The sequence below is a fragment of the Mesoplodon densirostris genome, chromosome 16 (assembly GCF_025265405.1).
Source record: "Mesoplodon densirostris isolate mMesDen1 chromosome 16, mMesDen1 primary haplotype, whole genome shotgun sequence".
Lineage (NCBI taxonomy): Eukaryota > Metazoa > Chordata > Mammalia > Artiodactyla > Ziphiidae > Mesoplodon > Mesoplodon densirostris.
The window spans coordinates 56,946,002-56,971,050 of record NC_082676.1 but is presented as its reverse complement, the minus strand read 5'-3'; the positions used below and the strand labels follow the sequence as shown (position 1 = coordinate 56,971,050).

The 25,049-nt window shown below is 46.4% G+C and overlaps 1 protein-coding gene across 2 annotated transcripts in view; it reads left to right on the top strand.

The window, feature by feature from the left end:
• SNX29 (sorting nexin 29) overlaps positions 1 to 25,049 on the top strand; it is a 564,284-nt gene that overhangs the window by 286,992 nt on the left and 252,243 nt on the right. The gene's annotated exons all lie outside the window — the stretch shown is intronic.

Here is a 25,049-nt window from a genome sequence, read left to right as displayed (position 1 = left end):
TAGCAGAAACAAGAAAAGTATAGACTGGTAGCATTTGTGCATGGATACATAACAATTCAAGAAAGGTATCGCTCTGTCAAATTCAGTCATATATTAAAGGAACAACATATATAAAAAGTTAAAATGTATTTAGGATTTCTAGGATGGTTTAACATTAGGAAATTCATCCATTAAGTCCACCCATTAATAAATCAAAGGCGAAAAACTGGATATTTATCTTGATAGGTACTAAAATGTCCATTTGGTAACACTCATCATCGATATCTGATAAAATATTCTTGGTAAATGAAGAATAAAGGTCCTTTTTTGGTATGATCAGATGTTTTTGTCAGAAACCATGAATTATCACCATACTCAGTGGTAAAGCTGGGAGAGTAACTAATATATATACAGGTGTGTGTATGTGTTGTGGTGATCCAGTGGTGGTAGTATTTATTACAAGTCATGTATGTTTGTGTACATACACACATAAAAGTATACACCTATACTTAGTACTTTCTAAATCTTCTACAGGTGAGTAAGTTTTATTTTTGGAATCAGAAAAACACCCACAGTTGCTGTGGAGACGTGCCTGACCTGGGGTGGGCTTCAGGGGTAGGGCCTTTGAGGAGCAGCCCCTGAGCTCATTCTGGTTCAGGCTGCCATCCTTGTAGTCTGTTTCCTCTGTCTCTAAATGACCTCGAAAGAAGGGAGCTGACTTTAGAAGCAACTGGAGTTCTAACTCAGGTGAGCTCAAGGGAAGGCAAGCCAAGGTCTTAGCCAAACAGGCAACTGGGTGAAGAGTTAAAAACCGGAATGGGAGAGCCTGGGCATGGGGGAGGTGGTCCCTGCAGCGTCTCTGTCCACCACTATGCCCGACCGTGGACCTTCATTCAGAGGACTCATGAGACCAGAGTTGGCTGTGGCAGAAAGCCTGGGTGGAGAGGGGAGCAGGCCCCTTACCCTCAGAACTGTGACAACCCTAGTGGACTCCGGGTCTCTGGATGGCAGAGACTCTTTCACCTCTGTATTCTCAGTGACTGTTTGTTGACAGGCAGTGAATTTAGCTAAATAGCCCTTGAGTGAAAGTATTTGAAATTCTCCTGGGACAGGGATGGCTCTGGTTTGCTGAATGAAGGAAGGGCTGCTGAGCTAGGAAGGGTGAAGGGTTCTTACCAGAGTCAAAGGGGGTTGGGAGCTTCTGTCCTTTCAGGGGAACCAGGGCGAGGTGTCCACTTGTAATGATGTGGTCAGACCTGCACAGCTTAGAGACCGGTGCTCGTGTCCCTGGATTCCTTTGGGTGCCGGGCCTGGGGCAGCGATCTGGGGGATTGACGTGCTCATCAGAAACTCGGAGGGGCTTGGGAGGAAGTGACTGGCTGCTCGACCCACTGAGGAAACGCTGTAGTTCATTCTTGGGCCGGCTGCTTGGTTGGTTGGTTGGTTCATTCAGTGTTGGTTGGGTGCCCTGTCACCACCCATTGTGACCATGAGAAAGCCTCACCACCTTACTGTGCTCCAGCTGCGATGTGCGGGGAAGATCCAGGTGTGATGTGAAGTTACTGTCGGATCCCCTTTCATCGTTGCTCTAGTTGCCTGCGAGAGAGGTAGGTGTTGAACTCCCACATCAGGGTAAAAGACCTCTCTTGCCAGCCTTAATTTAAGCCTTCTTTCACGTCCTTCTGTGATCCTGTTACCCTGGGAGTCGATGGCTGTAGTCAGCAAGCTGGGAGAGAGGTGAGGTTGAAGCAGAGATGGTCCTCCAGTGGCATTTACTACGCTGCACTGATTTTTCATTCTGTTTTTGTTTGCAAAGTGAGATCCTGTCAGTGATCTCTCATCTCTGTATAGTGTTTCATTTCACCACGACTTTTGCCGAACCCTCTTTGTTGGCATTAATCAAACCCATTCTTCATGATGCTCGGCTGTCATTTTATTAATGAGTTGGTTTTTACCAAGAAAGAGCTGTAAACGTGTGTTGGAGTGGAGTAATCAAAGGATGAGGGGGAAGGGTTGAGGCATTGCTCTTCCCATTCCGAAAGGGCAAAGGAAGAAAAAGCATCATTTTAAATAATATGACTATTTAAAATACCCCAACAATTGAATGACTCTTCTGTGATTCATCCCAGTGAAAAGGGAGTTCCTGAACCTTCTTTCTCTAGGTGTCTTTCAAAGCATGAAAACCATTCCACCTACCTGCACACATACACAGCACGCTGCATGGACAGCTCAGAACCCAAAGCAACACCATATGTAGTAGCTGGTGAGAATCAGGGGCCCAGGACAGGAAAGATCGTGCAAAGATTGTTCCTGACACCCTGTGGTGGTCAACTTTTGAAAACAAGAGGGATAAGAGAATTCTGGCAGGTGTAGGTTAATCTGGCAGGGAAAGAACACTGCTATCAAAACACTCATTATAGGGCTTCCCTGGTGGCACAGTGGTTGAGAGTCCGCCTGCCGATGCAGGGGACATGGGTTTGTGCCCCGTTCTGGGAGGATCCCGCATGCCGCGGAGCGGCTGGGCCCGTGAGCCATGGCTGCTGAGCCTGCGCGTCCGGAGCCTGTGCTCCGCAACGGGAGAGGCCACAACAGTGAGAGGCCCACGTACCACACACACACACACACAAACACTCATTGTGTAGGAGCCACTGTAATACTAGCAGCTAGCCGTCAGCGCATACTTTCAATTCTGGTTACTGTGCTAAGTCTTTACGTCGATGACCTCTTGCAATCCTCAGCAGGGTTCCTTGAGGGAAGGTACTGTTCACAGATGGGGTTTTGAGAAGTGAAGTAGCTTGTCTAAGATTTCTCAGCTAGTAAGAAGCAGAGCTGGGTCCGAATCCCTCAGGCCATCTAGCACCAGAGCCCAAACCCATCGTCCTGCTGTGTTCTGGAAGGCCAGGCTCAGTGAGAAAAAGAGACACCTAAGAGAAGGGCCAGTCACTCGTCCCATTTGAGAGAATGTGTGGAGGGAGGTGAGGGTTGCCAGCCGTAGCTGACAGAAACATGGCACATCGGCCTTTTGGCATGGTGCAGGCGGGGCCTCATCCCACACCCTCAGTTCCTGCAGGAGGAGGGAACGCCTCCCATCCGTGCTCGGACCTACTCGATTCTGAAGCCACTTGCAGTAGAATGCCAGGCTGGGATGTTATCTTTCTTTACTGTATGTTCATTGCCTCATTCGGCTCCAGCATGTAGTAGGAGCTCTGTAAGTATCGAATGGGATGACAGCCTGTCAAGTGGATTCGGCTGTTTGGGGTCATGTTTAAAGAGTGATGGATGGACTTCTCTCCGCTCTCAGGTCAAGAGTGGGTTGTACAAGGCACCTCTGTAGCTCAGAGCATCCTGGCAGAAAGGATTCCATATCTAATAAGAGGAAGCATGGCTCTTTGGAGGAGGCACACGTTTTCCTGGCAGTCAGTTTTAGGGGGGCATTTGAGCTTGGAGAGTCTGGAGGGGATCTTGAGAGAAAGATGAGCGCTACCAGCTCGTGTAGCACATATTTACTGACTACCTCCTAAGGGTCCAGCCTTCAACTTCCTTTCTCTACCCTCAGTGGCCTCCCCTACCCTGGGAGCCGTAGAGTTGATGATTCTAGGAGATGAGCCACGAGAGATGTGAGTCTGAAGCTGAGACGTTCCTCAAGTGGCGTTTTCTTCCCTAGACTGAGTTTTTCTTCTTTTTTTGATTGCAAAGTTATAGATGCTTCATCCGTGGGTAGCATTTGTGTAACCAAGGCTTGTCGTAGGTTACAAAGATGAACAAGACATATTACCTGCCTCTGGTGGGGAAGCTCCTGGCCTGGGGGGTGAGGCAGACATGTCCGTTATGATCATTAGGAAACAGGGTTGACATGCCAGAAGTGCAGACATAGAGTGACGCCTGCCTCATGGGCTCCTAGAGGTATGTCTTTAACAGCAGTCTTGCAGAGCTTGGGCACCTAACTGGAGCTTCTAGAACGTTCCTCCCCTTTGGGGTTGTTAGTGATGACACTCGGAAATTTCTTTTGTCCACTTCCCATCCCTCCTGAAGAGCCACACATTAGAGGAAATGGATTTGTTCTCACCAAGGTTTTTGAGGATAAAAGATACTGGACACAGGGGCTTCCCTGGTGGCGCAGTGGTTGAGAGCCCGCCTGCTGATGCAGGGGACACGGGTTCGTGCCCCTGTCTGGGAAGATCCCACATGCTGCGGAGCGGCTGGGCCCGTGAGCCATGGCCGTTGAGCCTGCGCGTCCAGAGCCTGTGCTCCACAACGGGAGAGGCCACAACAGCGCGAGGCCCACGTACCGCAAAAAAAAAAAAAAAAGATACTGGACCCGTCCAAGATAGATCTGCTCTAAGATTCTTCTTTACCTCCTGCAAGTGCAATCCTTTTGGTTTGGATTCGTCTCCAGAGATTTTTCCATTCCTTTCTAGCAGTTGCCATCAAGAAAAATGTAGAATTGTTGGTGGCATTTGGACTTTGGTCCTGCGTCATCTCCTGCAGCCTGGTGGCTTGGAGAGCACAGGTGTCCCATGTCAGACTCAGTTCAGATTGGTCCCTCACTGCCATGCATTCATTCCTGGGCAGGCCACCTGACCTCTCTAAGCCTCAGTTTCTCTGTCAGTAAAGTTGAGCTGGTAATGCCTACTGGTAGGGTTGCTTTGAGGATTAAATATAAAGAATCAGGTTCAGTACCCATAGTGGACAGGAGTGCTTTCTTTTCTTCCTTCTGTCCTGATTTCCTTTGGAGGAATGATGGCCCCACCATGTCTTGCCGTCTTGGTAGGAGAGTAGATCTTGTCCTACTTTGGCCCCAGGGCAGGCATGTGACCTGAGCCACGGCAGTTGGGGCTTTAACTCCTAAATTAAATAAAAATGGTGAGAATGCTTGAGAGGCCACTTATTCAATAACTGGGTCCTGATGACTCTCCATTTGTTCCTGTGTGAACTGGCCAGAGCTGTTCTGGTTTCAGGTCCTTCTCTGGGCCAGGTTCTCCTAATTTCCTGACTGTTTACAGTAATTTCTTTGCAGCTCAGGTTAGAATCTGTCTCTGTTACTTACCTCCAAAATACCTTAGTTCATATGAAGCTTTGTAAATGTCTACAATCCATAGATGCTGTTTCCTCTTCCTCTCCTTTGGGGCTCCTTTGTTCTGCCTTTTTTATACGGTCCTAAGTCTTGATCACAGCCTTGCTTCCCCATTGTTTGCTCGCCTCTGTGCTGTGTACAATACTGCCAGTCCATCCTCAGCACACGGATCTTTACTTTCTCCTGTGTGGAGGGACTCAGCTAGCTGTTGATTGATTTTTCAAATTATAGGATACTTATCATTTACCGTGTGAATGTAGTTAGCCCCTGAATTTTTGCTCATGAGTGAAATAAATGTGTGTTAGCGGCATTTGTTCTCATTATAATGGCAGAGTTACTATTAATGGAAAAGTAAGCTTAAGCATCAAGCTGGTAAAAAGTACATTCATAATCACACGCTGTGGATAACTCTGAATGTGATCATCATTTTAATAAAATGGAAAAGTTCCTGAAGCAGCCAGGACCTTGGGGGCAGTTATACCACCAGCACTGGCTTCATAAATTGGCACCAATGGGTTCCAACACTCTTGATATATCTGGGAGTCATTTTTATGCAAAAGAAAACAGGCTTTTAAATAAAAGACTGGATTCCGTGTAAGGACTCAGGATACAGAACTCTGAGCTGACATCTCCATTAAACTGCTGCTCAAAATGAAGAGTTTGATGTGAATTTGTTTTTGTTTTTTAATATCTCATGATACTGAGCAGATTGAGACCGGGCTCTCACCTCGTCAGGGGAAAAATGTTTGCTCACCACGCAAAACTGGGTGTTGAAGCAAAATTGTTATGTATGAATGAAAATTGGTAAGGAGTTCTCCCTTCTGGAGGGATAGGGGTAATTCCCACTAAAGTGTGAATGACTAACAAGGCCAAATCTCCAAGGAATTCTTAAAATCTTTTTATTATGAAAAAGATACAAAAATGGAAAATTTAGAGGTTTAATCAGCCTCTAAATACCCATCACCTGGCTTCAACCATTAATAACTCCAGGTCAATTTTGCATCATCTCTATCCCATCCTACTCCCAGTCTCTTGTGGTATTTTGAAGCAAACCTGAGTTTTCATATCATTCCACTCCTATTTCAGGCTATATCTGTAAAATATAAGAGCTCTTAACAACACAAAACAAAAGCACAATACTATTAAAAAATCTTCTAAAGGAGGCCCATGTTCAACTGAATTCTGACACTATCTACCCAGAGATAGCATCAGATTCTACAGGTAAGAGGCCAGTCCCACAAGATCACCCTCCACTTCAGACACCAGTTGTGAGCCCAGATTGTTACCTGTGCTTCTCACCGACTGGCTATAAATCAGAGGTTCCCAAGATGATGAATTTGCTAGAGTGTCTCACAGAACTCAAAATTTTACTCACTAGATTACTGGTATATTGTAGAAGGATATAAGTCAGGAACAGCCAGATGGAAGAGATACATAGGAAAAGGTATGGGGAAAGGGCACCGGGCGTCCATGCCCTCTCTAGCCACGCCACTCTCCCCAGATCCCCATGTGTTCACCACCTTGGAAGCTTTTGGAACCCTGTCCTATCCATAAAACTAGAAGCTTCATTACAGAGGCAGGAATGATGAAATCATTGACCATTGGTGATTTTTTTTTAACATCTTTATTGGAGTATAATTGCTTTACAAAGGTGTGTTAGTTTCTGCTTTATAGCAAACTGAATCAGCTATACATATACATATATCCCCATATCCCCTCCCTCTTGTGTCTCCCTCCCACCCTCCCTATCCCACCCCTCTAGGTGGTCACAAAGCACTGAGCTGATCTCCCTGTGCTATGCGGCTGCTTCCCACTAGCTACCTCTCTTACATTTGGTAGTGTATATATATCCATGCCACTCTCTCACTTCGTCCCAGCTTACCCTTCCCCCTCCCCGTTGCCTCAAGTCCATTCTCTACGTCTGCATCTTTATTCCTGTCCTGCCCCTAGGTTCTTCAGAACCATTTTTTCTTTAGGTTCCATATATGTGTGTTAGCATACGGTATTTGTTTTTCTCTTTCTGACTTAGTTCACTCTGTATGACAGTCTCTAGGTCCATCCACCTCACTACAAATAACTCAATTTCGTTTCTTTTTATGGCTGAGTAATATTCCATTGTATATATGTGCCACATCTTTATCCATTCATCTGTCGATGGACACTTAGGTTGCTTCTGTTGTAAATAGAGCTGCAGTGAACATAGTGGTACATGACTCTTTGAATTATGGTTTTCTCAGGGTATATGCCCAGTAGTGGGATTGCTGGGTCATAGACCATTGGTGATTGACTCAATCTCCAGTGCCTCTCCCCTCCCTGGAGGCCAGGGGGTAGGACCAAAAGTTCTAAACTTCTAATCACAGGATTGGTTCTCCTGGCACCCAGCCCCCATCCTTAGGTGCTTCTAAAAGTCATCTTATTAACATAACAAAAGACACCTTTATCATTCTCAAAACTTAGGAAATTCCAAGGGTTTTGGGAGCTGTGAGCTGAGAACTGTGGCCCACAGTAAATCACAGTATGGCAGGACCCCTTGCTTCCTGTTCCTCCCCCTCAGTTTGCTGAGGAAGGAATCTTAGCACCTAATTCATGTGAGATGGCCAAGCTGAGGTCTTCCTCCCCTTTGCTTGGCTTTCTATGTTAATTCCGGTTAATATCAGCCACAGCCCTGTCACCAGCACAGCTGCACTGACTCTTGGAAATGGAACAGGTTGGAGACAAGGAGGTGTTGATTTCGGATGCAGGCAGTAAGCGGCAGCGAGCAGTAGCTGGAAGCAAGATCTTAGTGTCCGGACTGGGAGTCTTAACCACTAGACCACAGGGGCCAGCAGCTGGGGCCTGGATCCCTAGTTCTTGCCTGTCTTGTCAAGAATGAATTCAGGTGAGGAGGCAGAAGGTAAAGAAAAGTAAAAAGTTTATTGGAAAGACAAAGTACACGCAGAAAGATGCAGGGGTGAACTCAGAGAGAGAGTTGCCCCTCTGGGAAGTTTAAACACTTTATAAGGGCACAGTTTTCCAGGTCTTTGTCTTACTTCCTGCCAATCATCTTGTTTTGTGCCCCCTGGCTAATTTGTCTCAGGACCCTCCCCTTAGGGGTGCAGGCACCTTTCAGCCAAGATGGGTCCCAATGTGAAAGCATCTGGGAGAAGCAAGAGTCACCATGGCTTGGAGTTGTCCCCTGGCTTTTGACCCCCAAGGAGCCTTTCTGCGCATGTGTGGTGTCTCCCTTGCCCCAAGGAGGGGGGAAGCGGAGATCCCTTGATCCTTTACTCAGACAAGGTTTTGCCCCTGTTCCTGCCATGACTGTTATCTTAACACATCCACAAGAGACAAATCTTGGCTATTTACTGTGTCTCTGTCATTGCTTCCATTTTGGAGAACAAACAGGAGGCTGATTTTAAATGTCTAACCTCAAGCCCACCTATCTCCTGTCTCAGGAAATGCAAACAGGAGGCTAGTTGTAAGTGTCCAGCCTGAAACCCACTTTTTCCTGCCCTATGAAGTGTAAACAAGAAGCTAGTTGTAAATGTCTAACTTGGGGCCCATCTACCTCCTGCCTCAGTGTCACCACGGCTTGCAGGTTTCCCAGTGCTTGGGTTTCCGAATGCTCGGGCACACAGGCCTCTGCTGTGCCCTTGTGCGTGAATGAACTAGTTCCCTAATGAAGATCACAGGCAGTCCAGTACTTTATTCAAAATATTTTTTGCAGGGGCCTCCCTGGTGGCGCAAGTGGTTGAGAGTCCGCCTGCCGATGCAGGGGATACGGGTTCGTGCCCCGGTCTGGGAGGATCCCATGTGCCGCGGAGCGGCTGGGCCCGTGAGCCATGGCCGCTGAGCCTGCGCGTCCGGAGCCTGCGCGTCCGGAGCCTGTGCTCCGCAACGGGGGAGGCCACAACAGTGAGGGGCCCGCATACCGCAAAAAAAAAAAAAAAAAAAAAAAAAAAAAAAAAAAAAAAAAAAAATTTGTGTGTTTTCTCTTCTTATTTTTAATATTCTATTTTTAAAATTTGAAGTATAGTTGATTTACAATATTGTGTTAGTTTCAGGTGTACAACATAGCGATTCAGTTATACATATATATGTGTGTATGTGTATATGTGTATGTATATATATACATATATGTTCTTCACATTCTCTTCCCTTATTCAAAATATATTTTTATTATGGAAAGTTTGAATGTAAGAATAGCCCAAAGAATATAATGAGCTTTCACATACCCATCACCCAACTGCAATGGTGGCCAAGTCATGGCCAATCTCGCTTTGTACATACATCTTCCTACTTCCCCAGCTTCTCATAGATACGCTGAAGCAAGTTCAAAGCACAGCGTTATTTCCTCCTAAAGTATTTTGAAATATATCTCTAATACAACATGAGGGTCCTCCTATTTTTTAAAAGAAAAAAAATCCTGTAATATCACACCTAAATAAAAATTAGCAATAATTTCTTAACATCATCAAATATCTGGTGAGTGTTCAAATTTTCATTTCAAACAAATGTTTGACTAAGTTTCCAAATGGGGTCCATCCACACATTGTAATCGGTTAATAGACCTCTTAAATCTCTCTGAATCTGCAGGTTTCCCATCTGTATCTTCCCTTCTCTCCCTTTCTTCTTTACTTGAAATTTATTAGTTAAAGAAATTAGATTGTTGATCCTAGAGAATGTCTCCCACCAGTGTTTTTTGAGAGTCTGTCATGTGCTTGGTACTCTGTGCTCTCTTAGGCTTTTGGTGACATTTACTTGGAGAAAAGCAACCCCCAAACATCGATGACAACGATGGTGTAGCAGTTAGCATAAGTTGAGGGCTTATTCTACTTTTAGTCCCTGTGCTAATAGCGTCGCATTGGATTGTCTAATCTAATGTTTGCTGCATCCTTACAGATGAGGAATCTAAGGCTTGGAGATGACAAGTCACCGGCCCAAGGTCACAGGGCTTCCCGTGCAGACCTAGGGTGTAACCCTGGCTGTCTGACTCCAGAGTTAATGCTCTTCCCCTCACGCTTAGCTAGAAACAGGAACTGTTGCCAAATCTTCGCTCCCCGTGCACCCAGGCCGAATAAAAATACGGAGACAGAGATTTGGAAGATAAGAAATAGAGAGGCTTTTTTTATTTTCTTTGCCAAGCAAGGGGAAGACACAGTAGGCCAGCGCCTCAAGAACTGTGCGCCCACTCTGCTGAATTACAGGGATTCTTACAGGGGAGTTCGCAGTCCAAAGTGAGTGATAAAGTTCAAAACAGTGAATGTCTTGCATTCTTCTTCTTCTTGCATTATTTCAAAATAGTCACTGCTGGCAGTCAGGAAACCCAGTAATGGGGTCCATTAGTCTCTGGGTTGTCAGTGTGCAGAGCTCCCTTCTGGAAAGCAAACAGCTACAAGGGGTGATTTGCTACAAGAGATCACAGGGGGAGCAAATACCAGGTGCAGAATGTAAATTACACAGCATTAGGGGTGACAGGTTAGCTTTGTGAAGGACAGATCTAACAACAGACACTGTTGCTTAGTAACAGTTAAAGTAAAACTAGGATTGGATTAACTCTTTCAGGCCAGGTTATGTTTCTTCTCTAGCCTGGCACCGTTCCCTTTATTTTCCTTGTTCTCAGGAGAGGGAAAACTTCATTTCTATTTCTGCTGCAACAGAACCAGGCCTTGCTGGCTGGCTGGCTCTAACTTTTAACTCTAAGGGGAGCCACGGTGATGAAAGCAGTGACGAGCGCGCGAGCTCTGAGCTTGTCACACCCAAGGGAATTATTGAAGGATGAGGAGGGATGATGGGAAGAAATTCTGGCTGACAGACACAATCCCTGCTGTAAGCTGTATTGACACACACAAGCCCAAGCACTTGCTCAGATGGCAGGGCTCTCCTGATGCCTCTTTTTTTTAAATTAATTTTTATTGGAGTCTAGTTGATTTACAGTGTTGTGTTAGTTTCTGCTGCCCATGCCTCTTGCGCTCATCACGTGTCCCCAGCCTGTTCCTGTGTGCTCAGGTGACCTGCCCAGTGCAGCAAAGGGAAAGGTTCCACTTTGGGCAGTGTGCCCTTCTCGCGGGACGGGCACAGGCCTTCTTTCCTTCCCGCACGTCCCCAGGCCTTTCATCACGCTTTGCACTTGGCAGGGTGTGTGGAGTGGCAGGTGGCAGCCCGGCTCCTGTGCAGACACGCCCACACTCCAGACTCATTAGTGCTCGCTTGTCCCTGCCCATCTCCTGGTTTCTCTCGTAGATCTTTGGGCGTCTCTTCTCCCATCTCATGGTGGGGTCACCACCCTCCATCGATGGTGATACCACGGGCCCTGCCGTTTGCTCGGTGTCTCCACCCTGGGTGTTCTCTTCGGCTGCCGTTCCTGGTACAGCCTCATTTCTGTTTGCGTTTTTGGAGTCTGGAGCATGTGAGATTGAACAGATGAACTTCCTGAGAGAGACACTTGGAAAATGATCTGCTACTCCTTTTTGGGTGATGGATAAAAATACTTGTAATTGTGGTGGCTGGTTTTCAGCTTTTCAGACCCACACTATTTTGGGCCTGTTTTATATTTGCTTTCCTTCTTGAGGCGGGAAGTGGCTCCTTGAAGCTGCTTCCTGGGCTCCCAGAGGAGTTGTGTGGTCTCAGTCGGGGAGGGGGGAGGATAGGTGGCACTGTCCTGTTGAGGTCAGTGTTGAGGATGCACCAGATGAAGGGACATGGCTGTCACGTGTGGTGAGCCCAGCCCACTGGGAGCATCTAGGGATTGTCCCCAGCAATGTGGAACCATAGCAGTTGGAGGTGTGGGGGGCAGATGCAGAGACAGGGGGGAAGGAGGTGGTGAGTTTAATGCACGTGGACGGAATAATGAAAAACTACCCCAGGCCCAGTTGGCTTGGGCCGTTTTCCTGCTTAAGACTCCAGTGGCTCCTCTTTGCCCGTGGAGTCATTAAAACGTAACCCCTTTTTTACGTGTTACCGTCAGACCCTGCATGCCGTGGCTCTCATCTGCCCCTGCAGCCATGTTCCTCACCTCACCGTGAGCTTGTGTCACCTTTCTACCCACTGGTTTCTTACCTGGAACCCTATTCCTTCTCTGTGTCCTCTTCCCTCCCCATTTTCCTGGGCTGACTTCTGAGCTTTCAGATCTTGCCCTAGAGCCCTTCCCCTACCAGCCCTCTGCGCTCCTGAAAGCTAAGTTCTGTTACCCCAGGTGTCTTGTTGCTACCCGCCTCTCCCGCGTCCCCACTCCTCGTCCTGACGGTGCCATGTGTGTTTGCCTGTCTTGTGGGTTCTTGTTTCCCTCATTCTTTGCCCCACCTCTCACTGTGCTGTGGGTTCCATGATGACAGTTCTCACGTCCTGTTCCCTATTGTGGTCCCAGCATATATCATCTTGGAGTCTTTTGGTTGCAGGTGATAGAAAGTATGGCTGATTCTGTTGTGGCAGAGACTGTGCTGTGTGTTCATCAGGCCTGTCTCACTTGTCTCTCCCTGGACAAGCCTGACTGGTGCATTTCCCAGTCTCCCTTAGGTTAGACTGGGACCATGTGACTCATTCGGGCCAGTGGGCTATAAGTAGAAGTGATGAGCGTCCTCCAAGGCTGAAGCGTGGAAGAACTGGTGTGAATTTGCTTTGATCTCGTTGTGCTTGCCTGACAGCCATGTGTTCCATGTGGCATAGCTACAGGGTGATGCTAGCCTGGATCCCTGAGTCACCGCCTGGAAGGGATTGGCCCTGTTGTGCTGCTGGGCCCACTGCAGACTTTGTGAGAGCAGGAATAGACCATATCTGTTCAGCCACTGAGATATCAGGGTTTGCTTGTTATTACAGCCAGAGCATAGCTTACCCTGATTATGCCTAGAAAGAGAAGTTCTTGATTGAAGGGAGAATTTGGCTTTAGGTGTGGCTGAATCTTGGGATGTGAGCTCTGTTACCAGGCTCCTGTCTCTCTCTGTCTCTGGCCCTTACCTCTACCATGTCTGGGTTGACATCATTTTGGTGGGTTTATCCCTCCTGATCACAGGTAGCTGTGATAACCCCTGGGCAGATAGTTTTTCTTCCAGGTTCACATTCAGGGGAAGAAGCAAGAGTCTCTTTCTTGATTCCTGGGAAGAGCCTTGAGTTCCCTCTGATAGAGCCAGCTTAGGTCCCTTCTTCTTCACCCAATCGCAGGATCCCTCTCATGTGCCGAGGCCGAGGGAAGAACCCCATTCAAACGTGGAGAATGAGGGCTGGGGAGAGGGGTGGATCCCCCAATGAACACGGAGACTGTTGCTGGACAGGAAACGGGTGCCATAGGGACAGGTGCTCAGTGAATGTTTGAGTGCATGTATGCATGAACAGATGAATGAATGGATGAATGAATGAGTGCCAGATTAGTGGATACATTGATGAATCAACCTCTCTCTTGCCCCAGGGGGCTCGCAGCCTGGTAGGGGAGTTAGCGTCATAAAGCAGTAGCCAGTAGCAGCAAGTGATCAGTAAACCAAAAGAAGTAACCCAGGGAAGAGGGGAATTGGCCAGATCTGGTAGTGGAGGGGCATGGCTTGGGGTGACTCAGAGAAGATATTGCAGACTGTTCATTTCTAAGTTGGGTTTTGAGGGTAGAATAGGAATTTGCCAGAGAGACAGGGAAGGGCAGGGTAATCCAGGTTGCAGGATCAGCATGAGCAAAGGCTCGACCAGGTTCCCAGGAGGCGACTGACTGATACGTAATAGGGTGAGACGGAGGCAGACACCTTCAGATTTGCTTTTTATTAGCACTATCCGTTTATCATTCTGTTTGAGTTTTCTGTTTCAGGCCCTACAGTCAATGGTTACTTTTGGCACACGGTACAGTTGGAAAGCTTTCTCTTTCCTGTGCCTTTTCCCGTCTGTCTGATTCACCCTGACACAGGCACGCGCGGACTGCTACCCCTGCCACCCACTCTCCGCTCTCGGCCTTTGGAAAGAAATACCCGTCTAAAGCCCAGGCAGCCGCTTCTGACCTTTTCAGGAAGGTGTAGTTTTGTGGGTCAAGCCGGTGGTGCTGAGAGACTTCTGTTTCTTAAAAGGCTCTGCAGTTTGGTCCTCAGGGAGGGAACCTGAAGGCTTCCAGCTTGAAGATTTGTAGCAGTTGTGCTTGGGTATGGTTGGGGCACATCTTGTGAAAAGTGTTGCCTGAGGGTGCCTGTCACTTTAGAAGTGGCCCTTCATTAGACTTGGGACTTTGCCTGCAATAGCTTGATGCTCTTGTTTGTTTTATTTAAAGGATCTAAAACTTCCGTCACCTGCCTGTTCTCTTGCACCAAGAGGCTGACACACAGCATGGTGGCTCTGGTAATAGGTTTGCAGAAGCCAAGGTTCCACTAACTCTGTCCAAGCTCGTATGTAAACATTGCTGCTACCATCTATTATGTGGAATAAATCGAAATTTTCCGCAAAGTGGCTCACTCACCTGGAAATGAATGAATAATTGTTAAGTACAAATTAATACAATTGATATCATTTAATAAGTGCCTACTGTGTGTCAAAAACTAAATGGGGGCATCACCTGCATCCTCTCATTTAATTCTTACACCAAGAGGTCAGGAAACAGGTTCAGAAAGGGTGAGTATAATATCCTGAGTCACACAGCAAAGAAGTGGTAGAACCGTGGGGTTTTTTTTGTTTTGTTTTTTTATATTGAAGTATAGTTAATTTACAGTGTTGTGTTAATTTCTGGTGTACAGCAAAGTGATTCAGTTTTTTATATATGTATTAAAAAAAGTGCTGTACACTTTGTTGTTGACCTATTTTTATATATTGTATATATATATATATATATAGTGTGTATATATTGACCCCAAGCTCCTAGTTTATCTCTCCCTGCCACCCCCTGCAGAACAGATTTTTTTTTTTTTGAGCCAGTTCTGGTGGCTGCAGGGGCTGAGATCCTGCCACCTTGCTGTTCAGACTGTGCCTTTGTTTACAGAGGTGTCACTGTGAGGTGTGACAGCCCTCTTTGGAGGTTAAGCGCACCATTTCTATTTCCTGACACATTTTATGACTGTCTTCTAGCGGAATACTCGTCCAAATCTCGAAATGGACTCAAAGTTGGACTTGCAGTGATTTGGGGGTTTTGCCGCTTCTACTGGCTCGTTGTGTGCAGATTAATCAAATGAATTATGTAGCTCAGGTAATAACTTGCCTGGACGCAGTAGCTCTGTAGAAAAGAATGAGTTGAACGTTTTTATTTAATCCACTTTGGGGGCATGTTTGAGTTGATTTAAAAAAATAAAAAGCACAAAGAATCCTTTTTACCAATTAATTGTGAGCCATTCTGTTCTTTTGGGGGCAGGTGTCGTTCTCAGTAATGGTTCAGATCCTTGTCAGGCTGCCTGGCTTACATCTGTTCGTGCTTATAGCGTGCCAGGCATTTTTCTGAGCACTTTATCTCACTTTTATCCTTAGAATCACTCGATGTGATGAGGCGTGGTGAGATGACTGATGTTTCAGGTCACACAGATGGCAGAGCTGGGAGTGATATTCCAGGCCCGAAGCTCATAACTACTCCCTGTTGAAAAGAACCTTAAATCTGAACTACAGGAGCTTGTAGAGGTGGTTTGTCCCCACGTTGGCCAGAGTGTGAGAGTCCCAGTGATGGCCTTGGGTGTGTTCCCTGGCCCTGTTACCCAGCCTCTGTGAGCCTCAGTTTTCCTCATCTGTAGCCTGGAAGTATTGATTTCTGATGTGCACTGCTGACAGATCAGTCAGTGAATCGCCCGCATTGCTTCCTGGCACCCCTCTTCTCCTTGGGTGGCTTTTGTGCTGTGGGGAAGGACTCTCTTGTCTTATTTACCTGCTGCGGGACAGACAGTGACACTCCTGGGTTGAATGACCCCTGAGTTCCACCAGTCACAGAGCAGCCCCACATCTCGTCGTAGCTTGGGCCTCCCTCCCCTGGTGGGCCGAGAATGGCCTGGCGAGGGCACTCAGGGGGATGCCTCCTCAGGGGGAGTGACTCAGTCCCAGTTTCCGAGGACACGCCCCTTCGACCCAAGGTCAGGGAAGTCCACGGTCATCACCCTTCTGCCGTCTACGCAGGAACTTGGGCAGCTTCGGGCTGCTGCTGCCACTGCTACAGCAGAAAGCACTGTCTGTGCTGCGTGATAGTTGGGCCTGTCTGCCTGCATGACCCTCTTCTTAGCCGTGAGCACACGCTTCCTCTCTGGGGTAAGTTCAGGCCCTTCCACAGCCTGGCTCCCCAGGCTGGCTCCCCACCTCTCCCTGGCTTGCTGTCACATGGCTGAGGATGGCTTGTTTCACCACTGGAGCTGCTCTGGACCACTATGGGGCTGAACCACTCTGGGTCTGGACTACTGCTCCCAGTGTAGTTGGAGCCCCAGGGAGAGGCTGTCTCTCTATCCCCTGTCCTTGGTTCTCCACTCTGCCTGTCCGGGGATTGACTTGACCAGGATGAGGAACAGTGGCTTCCGTCTGTTCTCTTTAGGGAACCCCACACCCCACTCCAGGGCAGTGAGGCCTGCCTCCCGCCTTCTCGGAATCCACTGTTCCACTTTCTGAGTGTCATCACCAGTCTTGTTCGGAAAGCCTGCTGGGATCCCTGGCCCTTCCTCCCGCTGCCCCCAGCCTCAGAGCTTTCACTTGCCAAGCTGCCCACAGCTCTTAGTTTTGTTTTTCAGAAAACAACTCTGTCTCACAACATCCTTCGTGGCTGATTTTTCCCCATCGGCATCCTGCTTTTTCCGCCGCTTCTGTTAACACAGGTGAATTTTACCTCTGTACCTGGTGAAGCACAGACCTGAATACACTGTTTCCTCAGGCCTCCTCGATGTGACTCACAGGCTCCATTTCAGTACCGAAAACTCAGCTTCGCCAGGGCAAACTGTCAGCCTCTTTTATACCGTGACAAGTACTTCTTAAAAATTTCTTTCCCCTTCACAGAACCTTTAAAATGCCCCAGTTCATTTACTTCTCTGGGTCATGCAGGCAACTCTGTGGCCTGCTTTGGGCAAAGAATGATACTTCTTTTTTAGCAAAGGAGATTGAAATTGGGTTCTCTTGATTTTTTTTTTCTTCCACGCCCTCCAGGTGGTTTTAAAAAAAGATCCATTTTTAACAGTGTAGAAGAGAAGGGAGACCAGTCTCACAAAAACTTGGAAATTTTTCTCCTACAAAGACCAGCTTCTGTGCCCCAGCTCTTTCATTTCCAGGTACCTGAGATTAATGCTCCTGAAAATGAGTCTTTTAAATTCTGTTCCTCTCCTCTAAATGAAATGTGTTCTGGGGTAAATGACCCAATTCCTACTACACAGAAATTATTTTCCTTTTGTGAAGAAAACTGGATTTAAATGCAAAAATATTGCCTTTTGGTCTTCCTGAAAAATCTTTTCTGCTTTGTAGTTAAAAGCTTTTAAAATTAATGGAAAAATTCCTCCATCCCTTTGCTGTAGCTCGGGAGGAGAGCAAGATGGTCGGTTTCTCTGTAAATAGCATAACAACTGCCTTCCTGATGTTTGAGGTTTGAGCTGCTTGATGGCATATATTTTAAAGCAAAGTCGTGGTCAATTTGGATGTAAAGTGATAAAATTGACTGGATTAAATTGGCCGTCAGCAGTTAAAATACCATTTTGCATCCAAAACTTTGTGCCAACAGCTTTTATGTATGTGGGAAAAGAAAAGTAAGTTTCCTACAGTTCTTTTTTGACACATCAAAATTATAACTTTCTTTTGGTATAGCACTTTGCGGTTTTTAGATCATGTGTCAGCAAACTTTTTTTCTATCAAGTGGTAAGTATTTTAGGCATTGCAGGCCACCTAGTATCTGTTGCAGCTACTCACCCCTGCCATTGTAGCACGAAAGCAGCCTCAGATGATGTGTAAACAAATGGACGTGGTTGTGTTCCAATAAAACTTTACTTATCAAATCAGGCAGTGGGCGGGATTTGGCCAGCAGGTGGTAGTGTGCCAGCTCCTGATCTAGATGATTCTCCTAATTGATGATGATGCTGGTGGTAGTGATGGGAGATCATCACGCTCTCAGAGTCAGTGCCTGTCGCGGGCCAGGCAGAGTACATATTTAGTGCTCATAACACTTGAGTGAAGAGTAAGTTTGATTATTGCCACTTCACAGAGGAATTGAGGCTCAGTTTTGTGCTCCTAAAACTTTACTTATGAAAACTTAATTTCCAAAAACTAAAAGCAACTTACACAGTTAAAAGGAGACCTACTTCTCTCTCTCTCTCTCTCTCTCTCTCTATATATATATATATTTGCACTGATACTGTAATTTTCTGTTTATCATTGTTGATTGTATTATCTGCTCTTCTGTCATTTTGGAAGCTTTCTGCTAAGTAGTACCTTTTACAAAGCACAGTGGACTATCTTGGGGCCACATTTTAGGGTGAATACCTTTTGAAAGAAACCTCACTATTTTCTCAAAGCTTTTCTGATACATGAGGGTCCATTCTGGGCTCGTTAGGAGCGCGGCCATTGCAAATCAAGGTTATTTGATTAGTCACATTCTCCTGTCACTAGGAATAAAGGTAACATAGGATCATTGAAAAATTACAGATAAGTAAAACTTTAAAAAAAATTCACTTGCAGGTCATCTCAGAGATGATCACTCTCGACACTTTGGGGTCTGTTATGACATTTTTTCCCCATAATTACTATATAAATATAGGTGTTATCTGTCACATACTGTATACTTATTTTTTATTTTTTTTGCGGTACGCGGGCCTCTCACATTGCAGAGCACAGGCTCCGGACGCGCAGGCTCAGCGGCCATGGCTCAGAAAGTGTGGCTGCGCCAGGCCCAGCCGCTCCACGGCATGTGGGATCCTCCCGGACCGGGGCACGAACCCATGTCCCCTGCATCGGCAGGCAGACTCTCAACCACTGCACCACCAGGGAAATCCTGTATACTTATTTTTGACTGGAATGTATTGAATTTTTCAAACTTGGCATCATACTGTCTGCAGAGTTTTGTAACTTTTATCATTGAAGTCAAATTCCCACTCGACACATTGTCAGTAGTGGGTGGTTTAGTAGTGCCATTTCTAGTGCACAGTGTGACCTACTAACAGGTAGTCAGATTTCCAACCCAACAGCCCTTGAAAGGGTAGGGATCGGCCCTTGGTCAGTAGCATGTATGTCTTCCCTCTGGGTTTGTGTGAGTGAGTATAAGGTCACACTTTGTTCCTTCCAAAAGCCTCCAAAAGCTTATTTTTAAGAAATGATATTCACACACACTTGCCTGAAGGTCAGATGGTCTGTCCATGTAAGGCCCTTCTGACCTTGAATGAAGCTAGTTAGGGGCAGGAGCGCATGTAGCATGAGTCCTCTTCTTGCTTAGAGAATTATTCTTTTGCAATTTACCATGAAGCTGTCAGCCTGTGTTAAAGGCTGCAGACCAGCAGCCGATAGACAGCATCTAGCCCATGGGTGCCTTTTCCTTGCACGTGTACAGTTGATCCAAATGTTCTTTTTAGTTGAAGTTAACTTGGCCAATATTAAAGTCTAGATTTGAGCCCCACCCTAGAGAAATACTTGCCCACAGGCACCAGGAGAGACACAGACAGCCATGTCCATAGCGTTGCTCATAATGACAGAACATTCAGTGCAACTCTTAACATCCATCAACGAGAGAGGAGATTTTAAGAAATAGTGGCGTGGCATAGTGATCAGTATAGCAGTGACACTGGACAAACCTCAGCTGTGCACATCTACGTGGGTGGGTCTCAGGAATATTATGTGGCAAATTACAGAACACATTTACATAAAGGTGAGAAAAATGTAGAATGGAACTGGAGGTAGGTTAGGAAGTCACCCATGTGGTAAACCATCCAGAAAACCAAAGGGATTACAAATATAAAAATCAGGGTAGTGCTAACAGGGGAGAGGTTCTCAAAAGTTCTGGAAGGTTCTGTATCATAAGTGATACAGGCAGTGAGTGGGTACACAGCTATTTATTACTGTTATTTATTTCCTCCGTGTATGTATGATAGTTCTTCTTTCGTATGGTTGAAATATTTCACAGTTTACAAAATTGGATTGTCTGGAAGCATTGGGCCCATATTCCTGCACAGCAGCAGTTGGGTGGAGCTGAGTTCCAGCGGCCTCCTTCAGATGCTTTGCAAACTTTCCAACTTATTACAGTCCTTAACTGTTCCCTAGTGTTCCGCCAGCCCAGCCTATCTTGCGTGTTTTCAGTGGCATTTGAGTTTTTGTCCTCCATCCTTGGGGTGTTCGGAGATACAGCCTGCAGAAAATCATTGTTGTATTTTCTGCAAGCATGTAGGTAAGGATGTTGGCGATTCCTCACGTTGTATGTAACGTGAGTAATTTCTGTGTTAGAGAAATTTCTCATAGTTATAAGTGTCAGGAATGATTCTCTTGAGTAAGTAGTCAAATCTTTTGGATGCTGTGAATGTTGTCACTGATCGTGTTTTCTTCTTTGCCTTGCCTGCTCAGAATCTCAGAGGCAAGTGTGGGCTCGTCATTAGCTAAAGTGGAGACGTTGTAACCTGTGTGTTCTGTTCTAACCTTGCTGTTGGCTTCATCTGTTCTCCTGCCTCTCCTCCCTCCTTTATTTCCTCATTTAATTTTAAAATACTATTCCATGGTACGCCTGTTTATAAGTGGCCATATTATATTTGGAAAAAGAGGATGTAAATTATCAATTCTCATTTACCTAGAATGATGGCAGAATACGGGTTTGTGAGAACATTCTGGAAATCTGAGCTTTATCCAGAATGTTTTATTCACAAAGCTGCCTTGGTCATGTATTTCAGCCATGTGGGTTACTAATTTCCCAAGAATGAGAATATAATTAAAATACACTTAACGCTAAAATGCAACTGAACATAATTTGATCTTCGATAATTTAGAAGGCAGTTAAGGAGCTTGCCTTTCCTCAAGGCCATAATTACGAACATCAGTTATCATAGTGTGATACTATAAAAAATCTGGTTATTTCAGCTTTCTGATTATTTGAAATCTATAGGAACTAGAATTTAGAGTCAATGCGTGCAGTGTATATAATGGTCTTTCAACCCACCCCCCTCCCCATACGAATAGTTCATACATGATTTCATAGCTGATGAGTGTCAGAAAAGGACAGGCCTGTAGTAGGAAGAGTTCAGTTCTCCAGACGTTTGCCAGATAGTTCCTGCCATGTGCTGAGTGCTGGAAAAGTCTTTGCTTTTTGGTTCGATGCAAAATTCAAGAATGTAAGTAGATATATATTTTTTTAAGTGTTGAATGCCATGGCAACACAGATTGGTCTCTTACCTGGACATGAAGTGGGTAGTGAAGGAGTCACTATTCCAGGAAGTAGCACATCCATTGGGAAGCAGAGTGTAAGTGGATTGGGACATGGAAAGATCCAAGAAGGCCCAGAACAGCCTGGTTTGTTTAAGGGGCTTATCTCTTTTTTCATCCTTACCCTCATGGTGATAGGGGAGGTGATGGAGAAGGTGGTATTATTGTTGGAGGACGAGGTAGTGGTGGTGGAGGAGAAGGAGAAGGTGTTATTGATAGAGGTGGTGTTGGTGGAGAAGGTGGTGTCATTGATGGAGGATGTGATGGTGGCAGGGGTGTTATCGGTGGAGGTAGAGGTGGTGGTGATGGACACATTATTGATGGAGGAGGAGGTGGTGATGGAGGTGTTATTGATGGAGGAGGTGGTGGAAAGGGTGACGTTATTGATGGAAGATGGTGATGGTGATGGAGGTAGAGGTGGTGGTGGAGGCATTATTGATGGAGGAGGTGGTGGTGGAGGCGTTACTGACGGAGGAGGTGGTGGTGATGGAGGCGTTATTGATGGAGGAGGTGGTGGTGATGGAGGCGTTATTGATGGAGGAGGAGGTGGTGATGGAGGCGTTATTGATGGAGGAGGAGGTGGTGATGGAGGCGTTATTGATGGAGGTAGAGAGGTGGTGAATGTGATGGTGTTGGAGATGGGGATGCTGGCTTCAGCACTTACTGAGCATTTCCATGCCAGGCACTATGCTATACACCCTTTACACACACTATTTCATTCATCCTCATAGCAACCCTCTGAGGGTAGGTATTTTTTGTATTTTCCATTTTCTGGATGAGGAAGCTGAGGCACGAGGAAGTTAAGTACGCTCCTCAAGAGATGGGAGTGAGAAGGGTGCTGCAGGCCTGGATATGGGCTCACCGCCTCACCTCCATCAGGTCTTTACTCAGATACCCACTTCTTAGAGGCCCCTCCCTGACCACCCTGTTTTCCCCCAGCTTAACTGAGAGATTACTGACACAAAATCTATGTAAGTTTAAGAGACGTACAATGCGGTGATTCAATACACAGACATATTGTGAAACGATTAACACAATAAGTTTAGTTAACATCTCCATCCCCTCACAAAGTTTCCTTGTTTGTGTGTGTGTGTGGTTCAGAACATCTAGGATCTACTCGCTTAACAGCTTTCAAGCATATAATACAGTGTTGTTTTTTTTTTTTTAAGATTTATTATTTATTTAATTTATTTTTGGCTGTGTCGGGTCTTAGTTGTGGCACGCAAGATCTTTGTTGCGGCCTGTGGGCTTCTCTCTAGTTGTGGCGTGCGGGTTTTTCTCTTCTCTAGTTGTGGCGCGCAGGCCTCAGGGCGCATGGGCTCTGTAGTTTGCGCCACGCAGTCCCTGTAGTTGAGGCGCGTGAGCTCAGTAGTTGTGGTGCGCGGGCTTAGTTGCCCTGCGGCATGTGGGATCTTAGTTCCCTGACCAGGGATCAAACCCGCGTTCCCTGCATTGGAAGGTGGATTCTTTACCACTAGACCACCAGGGAAGTCCCCAATACAGTGTTATGAACTGCAGTCACCATGCAGTACATTAGACCCTCAGAACTTACTCATCCCGTAACTGCAAGGTTGTGACCTTTGAACAGCATCTTCCCATTTCCCGCAGCCCTCAGCAACCATCGCTCTACTTTCTGCTCTGATGAGTTCAGCTCTTTTCGATGCCACGTATAAGCAAGACCACGTGGTACTTGTTTTTCTCTGACTCCTTTCACTTAGCACAATGCCCCCCGAGGTCCATCCATGTTGTCACAAATGGCAGATTTCCTTCTTTTTCTGACCACCCTGTTTAAAACTGCTCCCCTCTCCCCTACAGATAACTATTCGGATCTCCTCTACCAGCTTTTGCTTTTTTTTCATCTTACTTATCTTTTGAATTAGTTTATTTCACCTATTCTGTCCATCATGTGTCCCATTGGAATGTAATCTCCACGAGAGCAGGTATTTTGGTCACTTTTGTCCACTGCTGTGTCCCCAGTACCTTGAACATCGCCCAGCACATGGTGGGGCTGGTGCTGGCCGGAGAGCTTGTGCTTTCTCCACCCCCTCATGGGAAAGTGGGCCCAGTATTGCCAAAACATTTCTTTGTTAAGAGAAGTCACACATCTCCTTTTTTTCTAAAATCTTAATTTCAAAATGCTCGCAACTGATTTTAACCATAAACACCTGGGGAGTCCAGTGATATACATTGCATGCTGAATTCAACTTGCTGGTTGCCGCCAGCCTCCCCTGTCTGGATGTGGGAGGAGCACTTGACCACAACCAGAGAGCTGTGCCCGCTCACGTTAGATGGACACTTGGTGAAGATCACCTGGCAGCAGTGACATGCAGACTAGAGTGGGGGGGGCGGGGAGGACGGTGCAGTGACCCCACCCAAGGTGGCAGGGATCCCGAGAGCACAGAGCAGAGGGGGGCCTCGAGACCTGGACGTTTTAGTTCCCAGTGACATTGTGACAATGGCAAGTCATTTTGCTTTCGTGGGCATGTTTTATCACCTTCAGAAAGAGCAGCAGCGCGGAGCCCAGTCATATCACAGCCTGAGGCTAAAGGAGGAATCAGTACTACTCATCCCATCTTTATGGGAAATTTTGCTGTTTTGTTCATTATAGGTTTTTTACATTATTTTGATTTTTCAAAATATTGCACAAAAACGTGATGCCTGATTTTTTTGGCACCCTCTTAAATTTTGCACATGGCCCCTAGTCACCCCAGTCCCACCCTGAAAAGCAGATTGCTGTTGACATTGGGGCCCATCCGGGCTCTGAAAACCTCACACTGCAATTACAGTTTCCTAATTATGCTTCTCTGGGCTTTGAATAGGAAAAGACAGTGTTCCCATTTAGAATTTGGTCAAATTATTTGCCTGTTTTACATGGCAAGGTAGAGTACCAACAAGCTATAACCTGTCCAGATTTACAACAGGCCTTTAAATACATCTTGCGATTTCTTGAAATAACAGAATCTTTGGCTGGAGAATTCATATATTACAGAGGTTTTGAAGTCTTCCTCTTGTTCTGGCCAAGGCTAGCTTGTAAATGTCTTTGAATGCATGTTTCGCCCTCTTTACAACCACACTCCCCTTAGTCGAAATTGAAGGGAACTTGTGTTTCGTGGTGACGGCTCGAGTGAGGACACCGCTGACGGCAGAGCTGCCGCTGCAGTGGCCTGACCTTCGGGGATAATGGCAAGATGTTTGATCCCGCTTCCCCAGCACTTTGGAATAACTCTTGAAGAGTTATTAGGGATCCGACAGCAAAGGACAGACTTGTCAGCTGAGCTGTCCCGTTGAGCTCACTGGGAGCACCCGCGTCCAGAGGAGGCGGCGTGTTGGTCTTGGTGGGGGTGGGGAGAACTGCTGCTCTTCAAAGCTTTGTCTTACGACGCAGAGCATTGGGGTCGTGGGAGCGTGGCCCCCTGAGTGCCTGCACCCCCCTGCACCTCAGTTTCCTTGTCTTTAAATAGTCGATGAAGTGTGGATATCAGAAGAGAGCTCCAGAAACTGTGATGGCTTTGATAACAGAAAGATACAGGTTCAAATTCGGGGTACTCAGAGCTGTCGCACGTCTAAATTTTCTCCTCTGTCAAATGGGGTCATGATGCCAACTGCATGTTGTCGTGAGGATGAATGATTATACGTGTCAGGTGCATGGCAGACCGAGGGTGTGGGATTAGTGGGGTGCAGTGGCAGTAAGGGGACGGAGAGAACTGTCGGCGCTCGCTGCAGTGAG